General features: G+C 42.7%; 1 protein-coding gene and 1 long non-coding RNA gene across 10 annotated transcripts in view; one reads left to right on the forward strand and one right to left on the reverse strand.

The window, feature by feature from the left end:
• The window catches only part of LOC128340775 (uncharacterized), a 40,522-nt gene extending 35,385 nt beyond the window's left edge, over positions 1-5,137 (reverse strand). Inside the window, exons 1-2 of one of the 4 annotated variants that reach the window (XR_008313947.1) lie at positions 4,484-5,137; positions 4,165-4,375 (exon numbers count right to left, since the gene is read on the reverse strand). This is a non-coding gene — a long non-coding RNA (uncharacterized LOC128340775). The remainder of the gene's footprint in view (positions 1-4,164; positions 4,376-4,483) is intronic. The other 3 variants (XR_008313946.1, XR_008313944.1, XR_008313945.1) reach the window with 3 other exon arrangements.
• FAM83B (family with sequence similarity 83 member B) overlaps positions 4,067-13,087 on the forward strand; it is a 79,183-nt gene continuing 70,162 nt past the window's right edge. For 2 of the 6 annotated variants that reach the window (XM_053286424.1, XM_053286423.1), the window contains exons 1-2: positions 4,603-4,826; positions 6,009-6,051. The gene's annotated coding sequence lies outside the window, so the exon portion shown is untranslated. Of the gene's footprint in view, positions 4,555-4,602; positions 4,910-5,086; positions 5,196-6,008; positions 6,052-13,087 lie in introns of those variants that run through there. The other 4 variants (XM_053286420.1, XM_053286422.1, XM_053286421.1 and 1 more) reach the window with 4 other exon arrangements.

Genomic DNA, 13,087 nt, shown 5'->3' on the forward strand with positions numbered 1-13,087 from the left:
TTTGCAAATTATTTCAGAATGTGAATATTTTTTAATCTATTGTAAAGGATATTGACATATATGGATACTTCAGTAGAGCTAGTATCTATCCATATATTTAATTCTCAAAGCCACCCATAGCTAATCCCATGCGTGGCAGCTCCTGCAAGAGTTCAGATAGCTGCTAGACAGCCACGGGTGGGAAGGAAGAAAATGGCAGTGGCAGCCTGTCAGCCGGCAGGCAATCAGAAAAAGCAGCGGGGAGGGAAAGCATCGGAAGCTCAGTTGGCAGGCAGGGAAGGAAAGCACTGGCGAGCGTAGGAAACTACCGCCAGAGGAGAGAAGGGAAAGGAAAGTGCCGGCAGAGAACGGACTGGGGCTGAAGGGAGGGGGGAGGAGAATGGACTGGGGCTGAAGGGAGGGGGAAATGAAGAGACAGGGAGAACTAGGGGCGCAGATGCTCTGTGCCGGATCAGCTAGTAGTATTATATTTCACAGTTTGATCACAAGACTTCATTATTAGCGAGTCGGTGGCAGTTACAATTTAGTTGGCTCTGGCAATATTCTGTTTAATATGCAGCAAAGGGGCAGGTTGGGATAAAAAGTGCATTTCCAGTGTTTCCCAGCATCCCAGGATGTTTCAGCACTTGCTTCTGACAGCTTTTGGGAAGATGTTCACTGTGAGCTCTGTCCAGGTAAACAAGGAGCCAATCTTTGCCAGACAAAATTCAGGGTCTAGATATTGTTGCTGAACATCTGGAAGATGTTCAACATTATCCAACTTCTATAAATTATTTCTCATGTGCTCATAAAGCCCATAAAGGGCCTCCGAACCAGTTTCGTGCATATCCCTAATCTCAAGCACAGTTTCCCAAGATTACTCTTGAAAGTATTACACATGCATTTAAATTAATGATGCTGTGTTGGCATTTTAATTATATTGCTATACATTAAATGGTACTCTGCAAAAGAGTCTGTTAGTAGAAAATCACTTTTCACTTCAATGTCCTGAACACAACTAAACTCTGCAGCCAGAAATGTATGGCCTTGGTGCAGGGGCATAGCTAGCCTGCCGGCGGCCTGTGTGCAGCCGTGGTGGGCGCCCCGGTAGCCCCGCCCCCTGCGTCTGACGTCAGATGAAGGGGATAGCCACGCCCCCATGTCTGACATCAGACACGGGGGGCGTGGTCTGGCTCCCGAACAGAGCCTTGAGGCTCCATTCGAGAGAAGCAGCTTAACTGCTGAAGGGGCCACGCGGTCCCTTCGGCAGTTAGACAAAGGCTGGTGCTGTGTTCACAGCGCAGCCCAGGAGCGGCTCTTCCCTGCAGGGAAGAGCTACTTCTGGGCTGCATTGCAAACGCAGCACCAGTCTTAGCTCCTGAAGGGGCCACGTGGCCCCTTCAGGAGCTAGTTAGGCTGGTGCTGCATTCGCAGCGCCAGCCAGGAGCAACTCTTCCCTGCCTTTGCAGGGAAGAGCCACTCCTGGCTGGTGCTGCAAACGTAGCACCAGCCTTTTTTAGCTCCCGAAGGGGCCGCGCGCCCCACGCTTGGGAGCTAAACTACCGGCCCCGTGTATGATGTCAGACGCAGGGGGCATGTCAGGGCCGCAGATGGCGGCTCCTGATTGGGCATGGCTTGGGTTCTTTGAACCCGTTCGCCCAATTATAGCTACACCCCTGCCTTGGTGATATCAGTGTTTTTACAGCCCCCATTTGTAAAATAGAAATAGTGATCTACCTTCAAGGGTTATCATTATATATATATACACACACACATATATGATAAAAGAAATAATATGAACAGCCTAGATTTCAAGAAAGTTCAGATCTACAATCATAAGAACACCCCTGCTGGATCAGGCCCAAGGCCCACCTAGTCCAGCATCCTGTTTCGCACAGTGGCCCACCAGATGCTGTTGGAAGCCACAGGCAGGAGTTGAGGGCATGCCCTCTCCCCTGCTGTTACGGCCTTGCAACTGGTACTCAGAGGCATCCTGCCTTTGAGGCTGGAGGTGGTCCACAGCCCTACGACTAGTAGCCATTAATAGACCTCTCCTCCATGAAGTTATCCAAACCCCTCTTAAAGCCATCCAGGTTGTTGGCTGTCACCACATCTTGTGGCAGAGAATTCCACAAGTGGATTATACGTTGTGTGAAAAAGTACTTCCGTTTGTTGGTCCTAGATTTCCCGGCAATCAATTTCATAGGATGACCCCTTGTTCTAGTGTTATGGAAGAGGGAGAAGAATTTCTCTCTATCCACTTTCTCCACTCCATGCATGATTTTATAGACCTCTATCATGTCTCCTCGCAGTCGTCTTTTTTCTAAACTAAAAAGCCCCAGGTGTTGTAGTCTTGCCTCATAAGAAAGGTGCTTTAGGCCCCTGATCATCTTGGTTGCCCTCTTCTGCACCTTTTCCAGTTTAGACAAAGAGCTTCCTGGGTGAATGGAAGGTAGGGCCTTGGTGGGGGAAGCAAGGGGAGGCAACATGGAGAGGGGACCCCATCCAAGGAATGGCTCAGTATTTAAAAGGATCAAATTGATCCCTTTCAGTCAGTAAAACTAATCAGTTAAAATATAACCGCAGGATCCAGAGTTATTTCTTTATTTTGGGTTTCCTCACATACTCCATTTACTGGACCACTGACTTCAACAGACAATAGCAATCCTGAACAGTCCTGTTTGACATATGGCCCATTAAGTCCTTGCTTTCTCCTAGCCTGGCAGTAGGGTGTGCAACTGAATCAACTTCCTTTTTGGATCTTCTACCAGCAAGGAATACTTACTGGCTCAGCTAAATTCCCTGATAGGCAGTATTGCCAACTTCCCTACTCTTCAAAATCTCACAAACTGGATGTTCAAAAGATTTAAACAAAGGGAAGATCACCCCAAAACTTCCCTATACTATGGAATAGTAATGCTGTTGTGTCACAAATTAATTTAAACACACCTTAGAAACACAAATTGTGGCTGCTGGCAGGTGCCTCACCAATTAAACTTCATGTTTGGGAAGTGGACTTGCAACAACTGAAAACAAAAATTACTGCCCTTCTCGCTTTGCCACTAAGGGGACTCAACCATCCAAAATATTTAGCAACAAGAATAACTGACTCTCCCAACCTACCCTGTCCCAAACTTTGGCTTTCAAGTTCTACACAACTCTGCCCCAGGCAATTCATTAAAAAGAGATGGGGGATGGGGTGCAGAATTTAGGCTCAATGTAAAAGTATTTCTTCTATTGTCACGGGCAAACCAAAGTCTGATTCCTACTTCAAACTTTCATTTTTTGTTATTTTGTTGTTGAAACATTTTAAATAAACCAAACAACACAAGCTATCCATAATAGTCATCACCCTCCAAAAGGAAAACAGGGTGGTAAACATAACTACATAAAATAATGTAACTAAATAAGATATTTAAAAAAGGTATTAAAAAGAAAAACGCTTCCATGAATCAAACATTGATTTTGTAAGTGTGCACTATTAGAATTCTAATATGTCCAAAATGGGTTTCCATCGTTCCATACACATGAGGAGTTGCCCATTTTTGACCTCAGGTTATACATATCAATTGCTGCAGTAGCACTTTTACCCCTGGACTTTGGGGCCGAAGTCCAGGGCCTCCACACCCCCTGAGGGTCCACAAATCCTCCTGTCCTGGGTCGGTGTGGTGTTGTCGCCACTGTCCTGCACTGTGCCAGGCGGACGAGTGTGATTGTGACCTGGGCTGAGTGCTGGGGGAGTGGGGAAAGAAATATGTGGGGTGGGAATATGTTATGTGTTGAAATGTTTCTGCTAATGCATATTTGCATGAATATACCTGTTTTATATTCTTGCGTTCTTGTGAGTTCAGTTGCTGTTTGTGCCCTCAAGAACCCACGTGTTAAAAATGCTCTGTGTGTGTGTGTGTGTGTGTGTGTGTGTGTGTGTAGGAGGAGGATGCTTAACTTGCAGGGGGCTGGGGGGCTCCAAAGGCCTTTAGGTCCAGGCTCCAAAATTACCTAAGTCCTCCTCTGAACTGCTGTGCCACAGAACTAGTTTTAGAACTGCTGGGCTTCTCTTCTATTTTTCTCCACACTTTGCAAACAAACGAGTAAGAAGCCGTGCCTGGCTCACAACTGTTTTAACCTTTCCTCAGATGAGGCAAACTTCCTATTCCAACTGCGCCCGCCCCCCCGCGCACACACCTGCCCTTCTGAAACAGCAGCAGCTGCGAAGTGACAATGGGAAGTAGGCAGGCATGTCGTACTTTGCTCGGAGAAGGGCTGGGCCTTCTGAGTTCAAACAGGTTCCTGCTTCGCTTTTTTGGCGGCGGCCGTCAGGGCAGGGTTTGCCGTGTGTAACACTCCTCTGACATGCTGGAACTGGTTTCCACGCCCGTCCCTGCCCACAACGCTCCTGAGAAAGAGACGGAGAGAGAAGGACGGGGCATACTTGCGAGGACAGAGGAGCTGTATTTTTTCCCCCTTGAAACTCAGCACTTTCCCCAACTTATGGTATACATACTTTCGCCTCCGCATTCTCATACTGACGGGAGCTGCTGAGGCCGGGACCGCCAAGCGCAGGGACGGAGCCAAGTAAGTGTGTGCAGGGGCTTTTCTCGCCCCTTTCCCTTTCTCTCCCTCGAATTGGGTGGGTTGGTTCGGGTTCTCCTGATGAGGGATGCAGGGCGACTTGGGAGAGCGCGCGCCTTGTCCCCGGCGCCAGCTTATTCCCTCCCTGGCAGCTCGCTTACTCAGTTTTGGTCATCCCTTGGAGAGAGGGGCGGAAGGGTGTCGCTCCGTCGAGATTCCCCCACTGACTGGCGGAAAACGATGGTTCTCTGTGTTCCAGGGCTTTGCCTAGGAAAGTATGCAGACTCTCCACTGGAGCTGGTTTGAATGGGTGGGAAGCGAGAAATAGAGCCTTTAGATTTGGAGTGAGGAAAGAAAGGTGGAGCTCCGTCTGTGAATGCTCTCTAGGCTCAACTTCCCCCTACTACCCCATAGCGGACACTGTAGCCTCTGGAAATTACGGCCTTGTAAATCCAGGGACGGTGCTTCGAGAGCATGACTAGATGCGCGCACATAGCGGGAAAAACCCGAGGTTTGACTGGAGGGGAAGGAGAGCGCGGGGAGCGTTCCTGGGCCAGACAGGGAGGGCGGGCTTCTCGGCAGAAAAGGATTCTAGTGAACTATATGCTTAAAATGCAAATATGAAAAATATTCGAGCAGCTCTGGTAAACCTCCTCCCCTCGAATTTCAGAATAAACATAACAAAAAAGGCTCCTCTTGAAGGTGCAACAGGAGCTTTGTTGTTTCCACAATGAAGAGAAACATATTGCCAGGGATTCAGCCTCTTCGCAGAGGACAGGATTAAATTAGTTTCTGTTTCAATAGAACTAGAAAGTGGGAAATCCACACTGGTCACACATTTGCTTACGACTTTGTGATTGGACCTAATTATGGCCATCTGTTGGTTTTGGGATTTTCTTTAATGGCTATCTATGATTTTAGTGTAATTTAGTATATTTCCTACAGTTTAAAGAGCAAAAGGGCCAATCTTGATAAATATTGTTGTTTATTAATTGCATCACCTCTTCCTGCAGGTAGCCCAGGGTAGGGATGTGCACGAACCTGTTCAGAGGCCCTGCCGCCGTTTGTCCAATTAAGCCAGAAGTAACAGGAAGTACCCAGTGCATATGTGCATGCCATGTGTGTGCATGTTGCACTTGCTCACCCGCTGTGCGTGCAAGCGAGCGTGATGTGTGTGCATAAGGGCCCCCTCTCCCCTGTTAAAGGTATGCCTGCCCTGCCTTTGAGCCACCCTCCACGGTTCCATGCACATCCCTAGCCCAAGATGCTGTACATGGTTCTGTCTGTGTTCCTCACAGTAGCCCTGTAAAGTCGGTTAGGCTGGGAAGAGGGAGTGGCTCAAGGTCACTAGGTGAGCTTTAGGGCTGGGTATGGGGATGTCAACCTTAATCTCCCCAGTCTAGTCGTCTGCCATTCTAGCCATTACATCTTGTTGATTCTGGTTTACCTCCCTGCAGGACCTTCACGAGTACTTCTCTTCTAGCTCAAAACCTGGCTGAGGTAAAAGCAATGTTAATGGCAATGTTATGGATACATAAGTGGTGGAGGTAGGGAATACATGAAGCTGTCTTATGCCAAGTCAGACCATGGGTCCATCTAGGTCAGGATTCTCTCTCTCACACACACACACACACACACACACACACACACACTCACTTTGTTCTCAAAATTGGGTCTATTCACTTTCTATGTGAATCTGTTTAATCAGAGCCATTCCAGAAGGGCGGTATAAAAATCGAATAAATAAACAATAATCACACAAATCCACTGCCATCACCTTTGATTAGGCACTTTTCTTGCAGTTTTGGTAATTAAAAACCACTAATCAACTACCATTAATCAACAACAACATATTTGCTTGACTACTAGAAAGGTTATTTCAAGTTATTTGGTCTGAGTTTTGCTCTTTGTGATTTGTTCCGGTAGATGACTAGACTTTGATAGATAGAGAACCCCTTGAGTGAATATATTTCAGACTGTTTGTTAGCTAAGAAGGAGCACCGCTCTAAAAACAGGTCAATCAGATAGAAACTGTATGTAAAATGAAAAATGGAGTTAAAGGATGTTCAATGGTGATGTCTTAAGTATGCATTAAAACTATTTTTTCTCATGGTGATGGGGTGTCATGCAAGGGATGTCTTTGAGAGGCTTTTTATTAAGCTACTTACTTTTAAAGCATATGCTTGTAATATTTATGATTATAAATGAGTGATTTTTTAAAATGGAAATAAGGAGTCACTGTAAAATTTAGTTTGGCCTAGAAATATTCTCTTTGTGATGTGCCACACAGAACAAGACACATGGAAACTATAGGTGTGATAGTGTTTATCTCCTATATTCTTTAACGTGTAGCATCCTAGATTCTTTAATGCATAACATTTGCTTAAGCTGCAGTTAACCTGACCTGTTAAAATGAATTTACGTTTTTCATATCTAAGATTAATCTAAGGACCAGATAAACCAGTGGAGACCCACTGTCTTGAAATGTATGTTAATAGGGTTTCAATACAAACAAGAGTGTTTAGGACTGATGTTGTTTTAAACTCAAGTGCCAGGAGGAACTTTTCTGTGAGCAGTTTGCTCTACATGTGAACACATGAAGCTGTCTTATGCCAGGTCAGACCATCGGTCCATCTAGGTCAGCATTGTCTATGCTGACTCGCAATAGCTTTCCGGAGTTTTAGGCAGAGTTTTTTCCTAGACCTGCCTGTAGTGATACATTTCCTATAGAAGCCTAAGCTTCAAATAAATCAACTCTACTTTATATCACTGCCTCCTATGTATATGCTTCCATCTGAAGTAAACAGTTGATGCAGCCCAGTCTTAAGCATGCTTATTTGGAAGAAGATCACATTGATTGCTCTGGGGTGTATTTCTGACTAAGCATACACAGAACTGAAGCTTTGATCTCTTACATTTCTGACGTGTATGGAGACCCACCCATAACAATAATCTGACTGGATTTTTTCTTCTTCTCTAAGTGTGTTGAATTAACTATACATTTCTAGAGCACTATTATTAGAGCCTATAACCATTTCTTTGCTTTGGCAAAATTTGAGAGAGAAAATTCCTATATTGCAAAGCACTATTTTCTCTTTGTATCCATCTTGGATGCAATTTTGATTCCAGTCTATGTAGAATAGTAAGGGAGATAGTACAATAGTAATAGTACAGAGAAGAATGACACTGTTCTGATATTTGGTCTGCCTGAATATGCCACCTACTCCAACATCACACCTCTTCATAGTCCACACAAATGATGCAAAAGAGCCAAAACAATGTGATCCATTGCATTAGACACATCCTTCCTGCGACAAAGGTTGTTAGAACAATACTTGTTCAAGCAAGGATATCTGTTCTAAATGCTTGCAGTAATTACACAAGGTAAAGTTAAGATATATGTATCATTAATGACTGAAGTAAGAGGTAAAGGTAAAGTTGTGCTGTCGAGTCAGTGTCAACTGCTGGTGACCACAGAGCCATGTGGTTTTCTTTGATAGAATACAGGAGGAGTTTACCATTGCCATATCCCATGCAGTATGAGATAATGCCTATCAGCATCTTCCTATATCACTGCTGCCCGATATCGGTGTTTCCCATAGCTTGGGAAACATACCCGTGGGGATTCGAATCAGCAACCTCTTACTCCCTAGGCATGTTACTTCCCCACTACACCATTAGTAAGAGGACAGTGGGCCAAATGACTTGCTTTTGCTAAAAAGCAGAACCAATGAGAGAAATAGGAGAAAATGTCAAAAATGAACTTGGGATAGGTATACTGTATTGTTAACTGGCATTGTTTTGCAACAATTATTTTATATGGGAAAATAACCATAGATCAAATGTAAACATAGGCAATTAAGAAAATACGCATATCTTTCTTTGTCCACAGTCTAAGGCTTGCATGAACAAGTTGCCAGAATCACACACAGCTGCTTTGCCAAACTCCCAGGCCTCACACCCACTATTTGAAATGCTGTATATTCATGAAGGGTGGAGAAGAATGAAAACTGGTAACAATTTTGAACAGCATTGAACAGTTCAGTTTTGAACAGTAAATTGAACAGCATTGATTACTGCACAGCACAAGACAAGACAAGGCACAGCAACAGTGGCAGAGCTAGACTAGAACTCTAGAAAATGGAAATATTTAATTGCAATAAATCTTAAAAAGGAAAAGATAAATATGAAACCCTCAAAATAGCAAAGTACCAACTGACTGGGATTTGGTGCAAGAGAAAAGGTGCATTTTCTTGCTCAGTTTCATTGTTGTTCAGTGGCAATCTTAAATTTGCACCTATTTAAATTGATTGCTATGTAACCAATGAAGCCGCCACAGGATGGGTGTATCACATAGATGGGTGTAACTGCCTTATTAAGGTTACTCCAGCCATCAAGAGCTGTCACCTGCTTCATTGTTTAATTGAATAACTTTTAACCAATTATTGATTAATACATGTATTACATTTCATTTAATATTACAAAATTACAAGGAACCTTTGAGAATCCTGAGGAAAAGCTTCTCTTAAGTGTGAGATAAATTCTAATGCAATAATCAGAAGTTTCTGCTCCTGCTTTTAAGATATGTCAGTCTTTCCTTCAACAAGATCTATAGTGAGACACCAGAGACAAAAAGGCTTCAGAATAGGTATCTTCATTCAGAACAGGCAAAAGAGGCTGCTCAGTATTGTAGAGAGTCCAGGTGTAAAAGATGTATTGATCTTGATCTTTTTATTGCTAGAGGGAAAACTAGAAAGGTTACATGGAAAATATAAAATGGGAAATATCTGCTGGCTTTGGGCACAAGCTGGAAAGGAAAAATAATTTTCATCAGATTTGGCTTGGGGAGGATGAAGATGCACTTCTGTGTGGCTTGTACAGAAGTCACCCTCCAAGAATCTTGAATCCTTCAGTGCCACCCTCACCAGTTAAATGGGAAAACACATTTAATCTGCAAGTCAAGTTGTAATTGTATTCATAAATAAAGTTTACAGCTGTAAAGCAAATTGTGCTAAGATCTGCTTTCAACAAGTCAATACCTGCTTGTGTGAATGATTTTTACTGTCATACAAGAGGGCAGATTATGTTTGACTGGAACAGGCTGCATTTTCAGCAGAGGGGAGAAAGGTAGTCTTATAGGTATGGCCAGTGTCAGGCTGGTGGCAGAGCGACTCTCTTGAGCACCACCCAGGTAGCAAGAGAGGGCCCATTTGTTGAGAGCCCCTGAAACCTGGAGCCAGTCCTGTCTGCAGGAGTGCATTTTTAAAGAAATGCTAAAAGTATGATTCAGAAGAGAATTCTGGTGAGGGCCTGTAAAATCAGGAGTTGGGGAACTATAGTTCTGAAGCTATAAGTATATGCTAAACTTTTTTTGGCACTGAATCACTCGGTGTTTGTCTTGTGGGAAATTTATGGGAACAAAGGATCTCAGCTATGTTATAGGAAAACTGGCTGAATTATGTTGAGAAGCCAGCTCTCTCTGCATGCAGTAAAATGAACATGAATGAAATGACTGAAACAAACATATTTAAAATACAGTGGGGATCCACCTGTGGACACTAGTGCTCCATAGTTGCTTTTGATGGCTCATTAATGTTGCTACAACAGCACTATTAAGTCACAGTGGTGACACTTGCATAGTTTTTGGTAAACCACATCCGAAATAATAATGCACTGATAGAACATGCATTACTCTTGGCCTATAATTTTGGTTTCCAGTAAAATATTATTTGCATATCTTTAATATAATGAGAAATCTAGTGGAATTTTATTTCTAATTCACTTTTCTCTCTCAGCAGCCATTCTGTCAAATCTATTGCGTGTTCTCCATCCCCATCGTATGCTATTTTTACCCTCGGAAAGTAAATTACAACATGATATTTTGGGTTGTATTTGGTCATATGTAGGAGTATATTATGTTGTTTAGTTTTCTGTATTCCTGTTTGCTGTGGACAAAACGATATAGACCATTCCATTCAGTTATGGAACTTAAGTGCTGGAATCAGTGGCTAACCTACTGACTAAGTTACTCACAGAAGTCCTGTTGACACCAAGAGGCGTAACTCCTGAGTAGTTCTGTTGAGTAACTTAGTCTGATTGTCAGCCATGACATCCTTGCAATAAATGATGTGTAACAGCAGTAAATAATTAGTTGGATTTGACCTGTGGGATCTCATCTCATGCATAGATTTACTGGGCTTAAACCAGCAAGGAAAGATCCACATAAGAATTTTGCATACAGCTCACCCTCACCACACATTAAGAATGCTGCTGCAGGGGCTTGAGATCCCATGTCTCATTACAGCTTCTGCATTTGGAAGTCCCACAGAGATCCATACCCACAGCAACAAACTGAGCCCTAATGACTGTATCTGGTGTAGCAGGTACCACACTTTCCTTGGTCAAGAGGAGGAAATCAGTACTTGCTCCTCCCACCACAGATCCTCTGTTTAAAGAAGGAAGGGTAGAAATGTTGACGGGTGCATTAGGGTGACTGTTTGGAACAACTTGTAAAATTACACTTTGTTACCCATCAAAGTAAAAATAGTAGCCTTTCTTATAGGGTTGTGATGATGAATGAAATAAGGGTTGTAAATTACTTCATAAACAAAATTCCATTTAATTTTTGTTTATATCCCACCATTTACAATAAAATGTAGCAAATTCTTATTACAATATATGTACTTTTTTGTAGCTTTGCTGGTTTTTCCTGCAATTAATTGAATGAATATATGTTTTAAAAAGCATACAGCAAAGTACTAGAATAAATGAATACAAAACAGAAGAACAATCCTAGTTCAGCAGACCAGAGGACTCCAGATGCCCTCTGAAATAAAACAGCCTTCTAGCGGCAAGTTAAAACTAACAGCAAGGAGGCAACACATTCCTTCTTCGGGAAATAATTCCTGAACTTTGGCGTTGCTGTAGAAAAGGCCGCCTCCCAAACTTAGCAGCTAAGGTGACTAAGTTTAAATCTGATAGAAAACCAGCCAATCTGCTCTTCTAATTAGGTTTTTTTGTAAATGTATGTGTATGGCAGCATCAAGTCTTCTGTTGCAAAAAAAAGCCTGTTGTAACGAGCAAGTTTTGATTAAAAACACTAAAGTTAAAAGTTGTTGCTTTTGAGAACAAAAAGGGTGGATACTTGTCATCATCTTGCTGATTCAATGTCTGATCTACAAGGTGTGGGAGCAAAATGGTTCTTAAGAGTAGGTCTAATAATTAGTCATGGAAGTAATGTAGGTTGGTACTGGATGCAGGCAGAAAATTGATTAGATCAGTGTGGGAAAAATTGATGATGAGAGTGCAATGAACTTGGAGACTGGGTGGCTGGAAATGAGTTACATGTCATTCATATAACTTGTGTAAAAGGCTGAGAAAGAAAAAGGAGTTGAAAGGAAGAAGGCATGAGGGAACGTTTTGGAAGGAGTGTCTTCCTACTGTTCAAGGGGCATTCTAACAATAGAGGTATTCAAAACACAGTTACACTTTGGAATTTGCTTCTCGCTGAAATAAGAGCATCTCTGTTTTTCAGGAAAAACCGCAATACTCACCTGTTTTCACAGATTTTTAATTAGAATTAATTTTAATAATTTGTTTTAATAACGTTTATGTGATTGTTTTTATTGTGTTGTGGATTTTAATTTGTGACTTTTATATTTTTAAATTATGTACACCGTGTATAAAAATATGATGATGATTATCTGGAACTAATATCTACTCTGATGATCAAAACATTCTAAGAATTCAAATGCTTGCATAAGTAAATCATTTCAGGAGTCCTAGTTTTCACATACCTTAATGAAATAAACATCATTTCATTGGGCAAGATGCGTCTGGGAGGAGGGCCTCAGAGTGCCAGTTACCAGCAGCTCACTATGACTTACAATGGGAACATGGAACTACTTTTGAAAGGAAAAGCACAAGTGTGGAATGGGGGGTGGGGATTTTATTTTATTTTATTTTATTTATTTATATTTAAAACCCTGCTTCCACTAACTCCTGGTTCTGTAATTCTAGACTAGAGGCTTAGGAATGTAGGAGCATAGGAAGTGCCTTATATCGAGTCAGACCATTGGTCTATCTAGCTCAGTATTGTCTACACAGACTGGCAGCGGCTTCTACAAGGTTTCAGGCAGGAATCTCTCTCAGCCCTATCTTGGAGATGTCAGGAAGGGAACTTGAAACCTTCTGCATGCAAGCATGCTGGTGCTCTTCCCAGAGCGGCCCCATCCCCTAAGGGGGAATATCTTACAGTGCTCACATATGTAGTCTCCCATTCAAATGCAAACCATGGTGGACCCTGCTTAGCAAAGGGGACAATTCATGGTTGTTACTACAAGATCAGCTTTCTTCCTATAGTCACATAATCAGGGACAGAACCAGAGGAACTTGAGTTACTGTACTTGTTGGGTCAGGACTCTAACCTTTGACCAATAGGGTTTTTTGGTAGGCTAACCCCCAGGTGCTTGCTAGTTGTCAGTCACAAATGTAATGTATTTACCTGGGGTGGAGGAACTTATTGCACCAACCATGT

Source organism: Hemicordylus capensis, chromosome 1 (assembly GCF_027244095.1).
Source record: "Hemicordylus capensis ecotype Gifberg chromosome 1, rHemCap1.1.pri, whole genome shotgun sequence".
NCBI lineage: Eukaryota > Metazoa > Chordata > Lepidosauria > Squamata > Cordylidae > Hemicordylus > Hemicordylus capensis.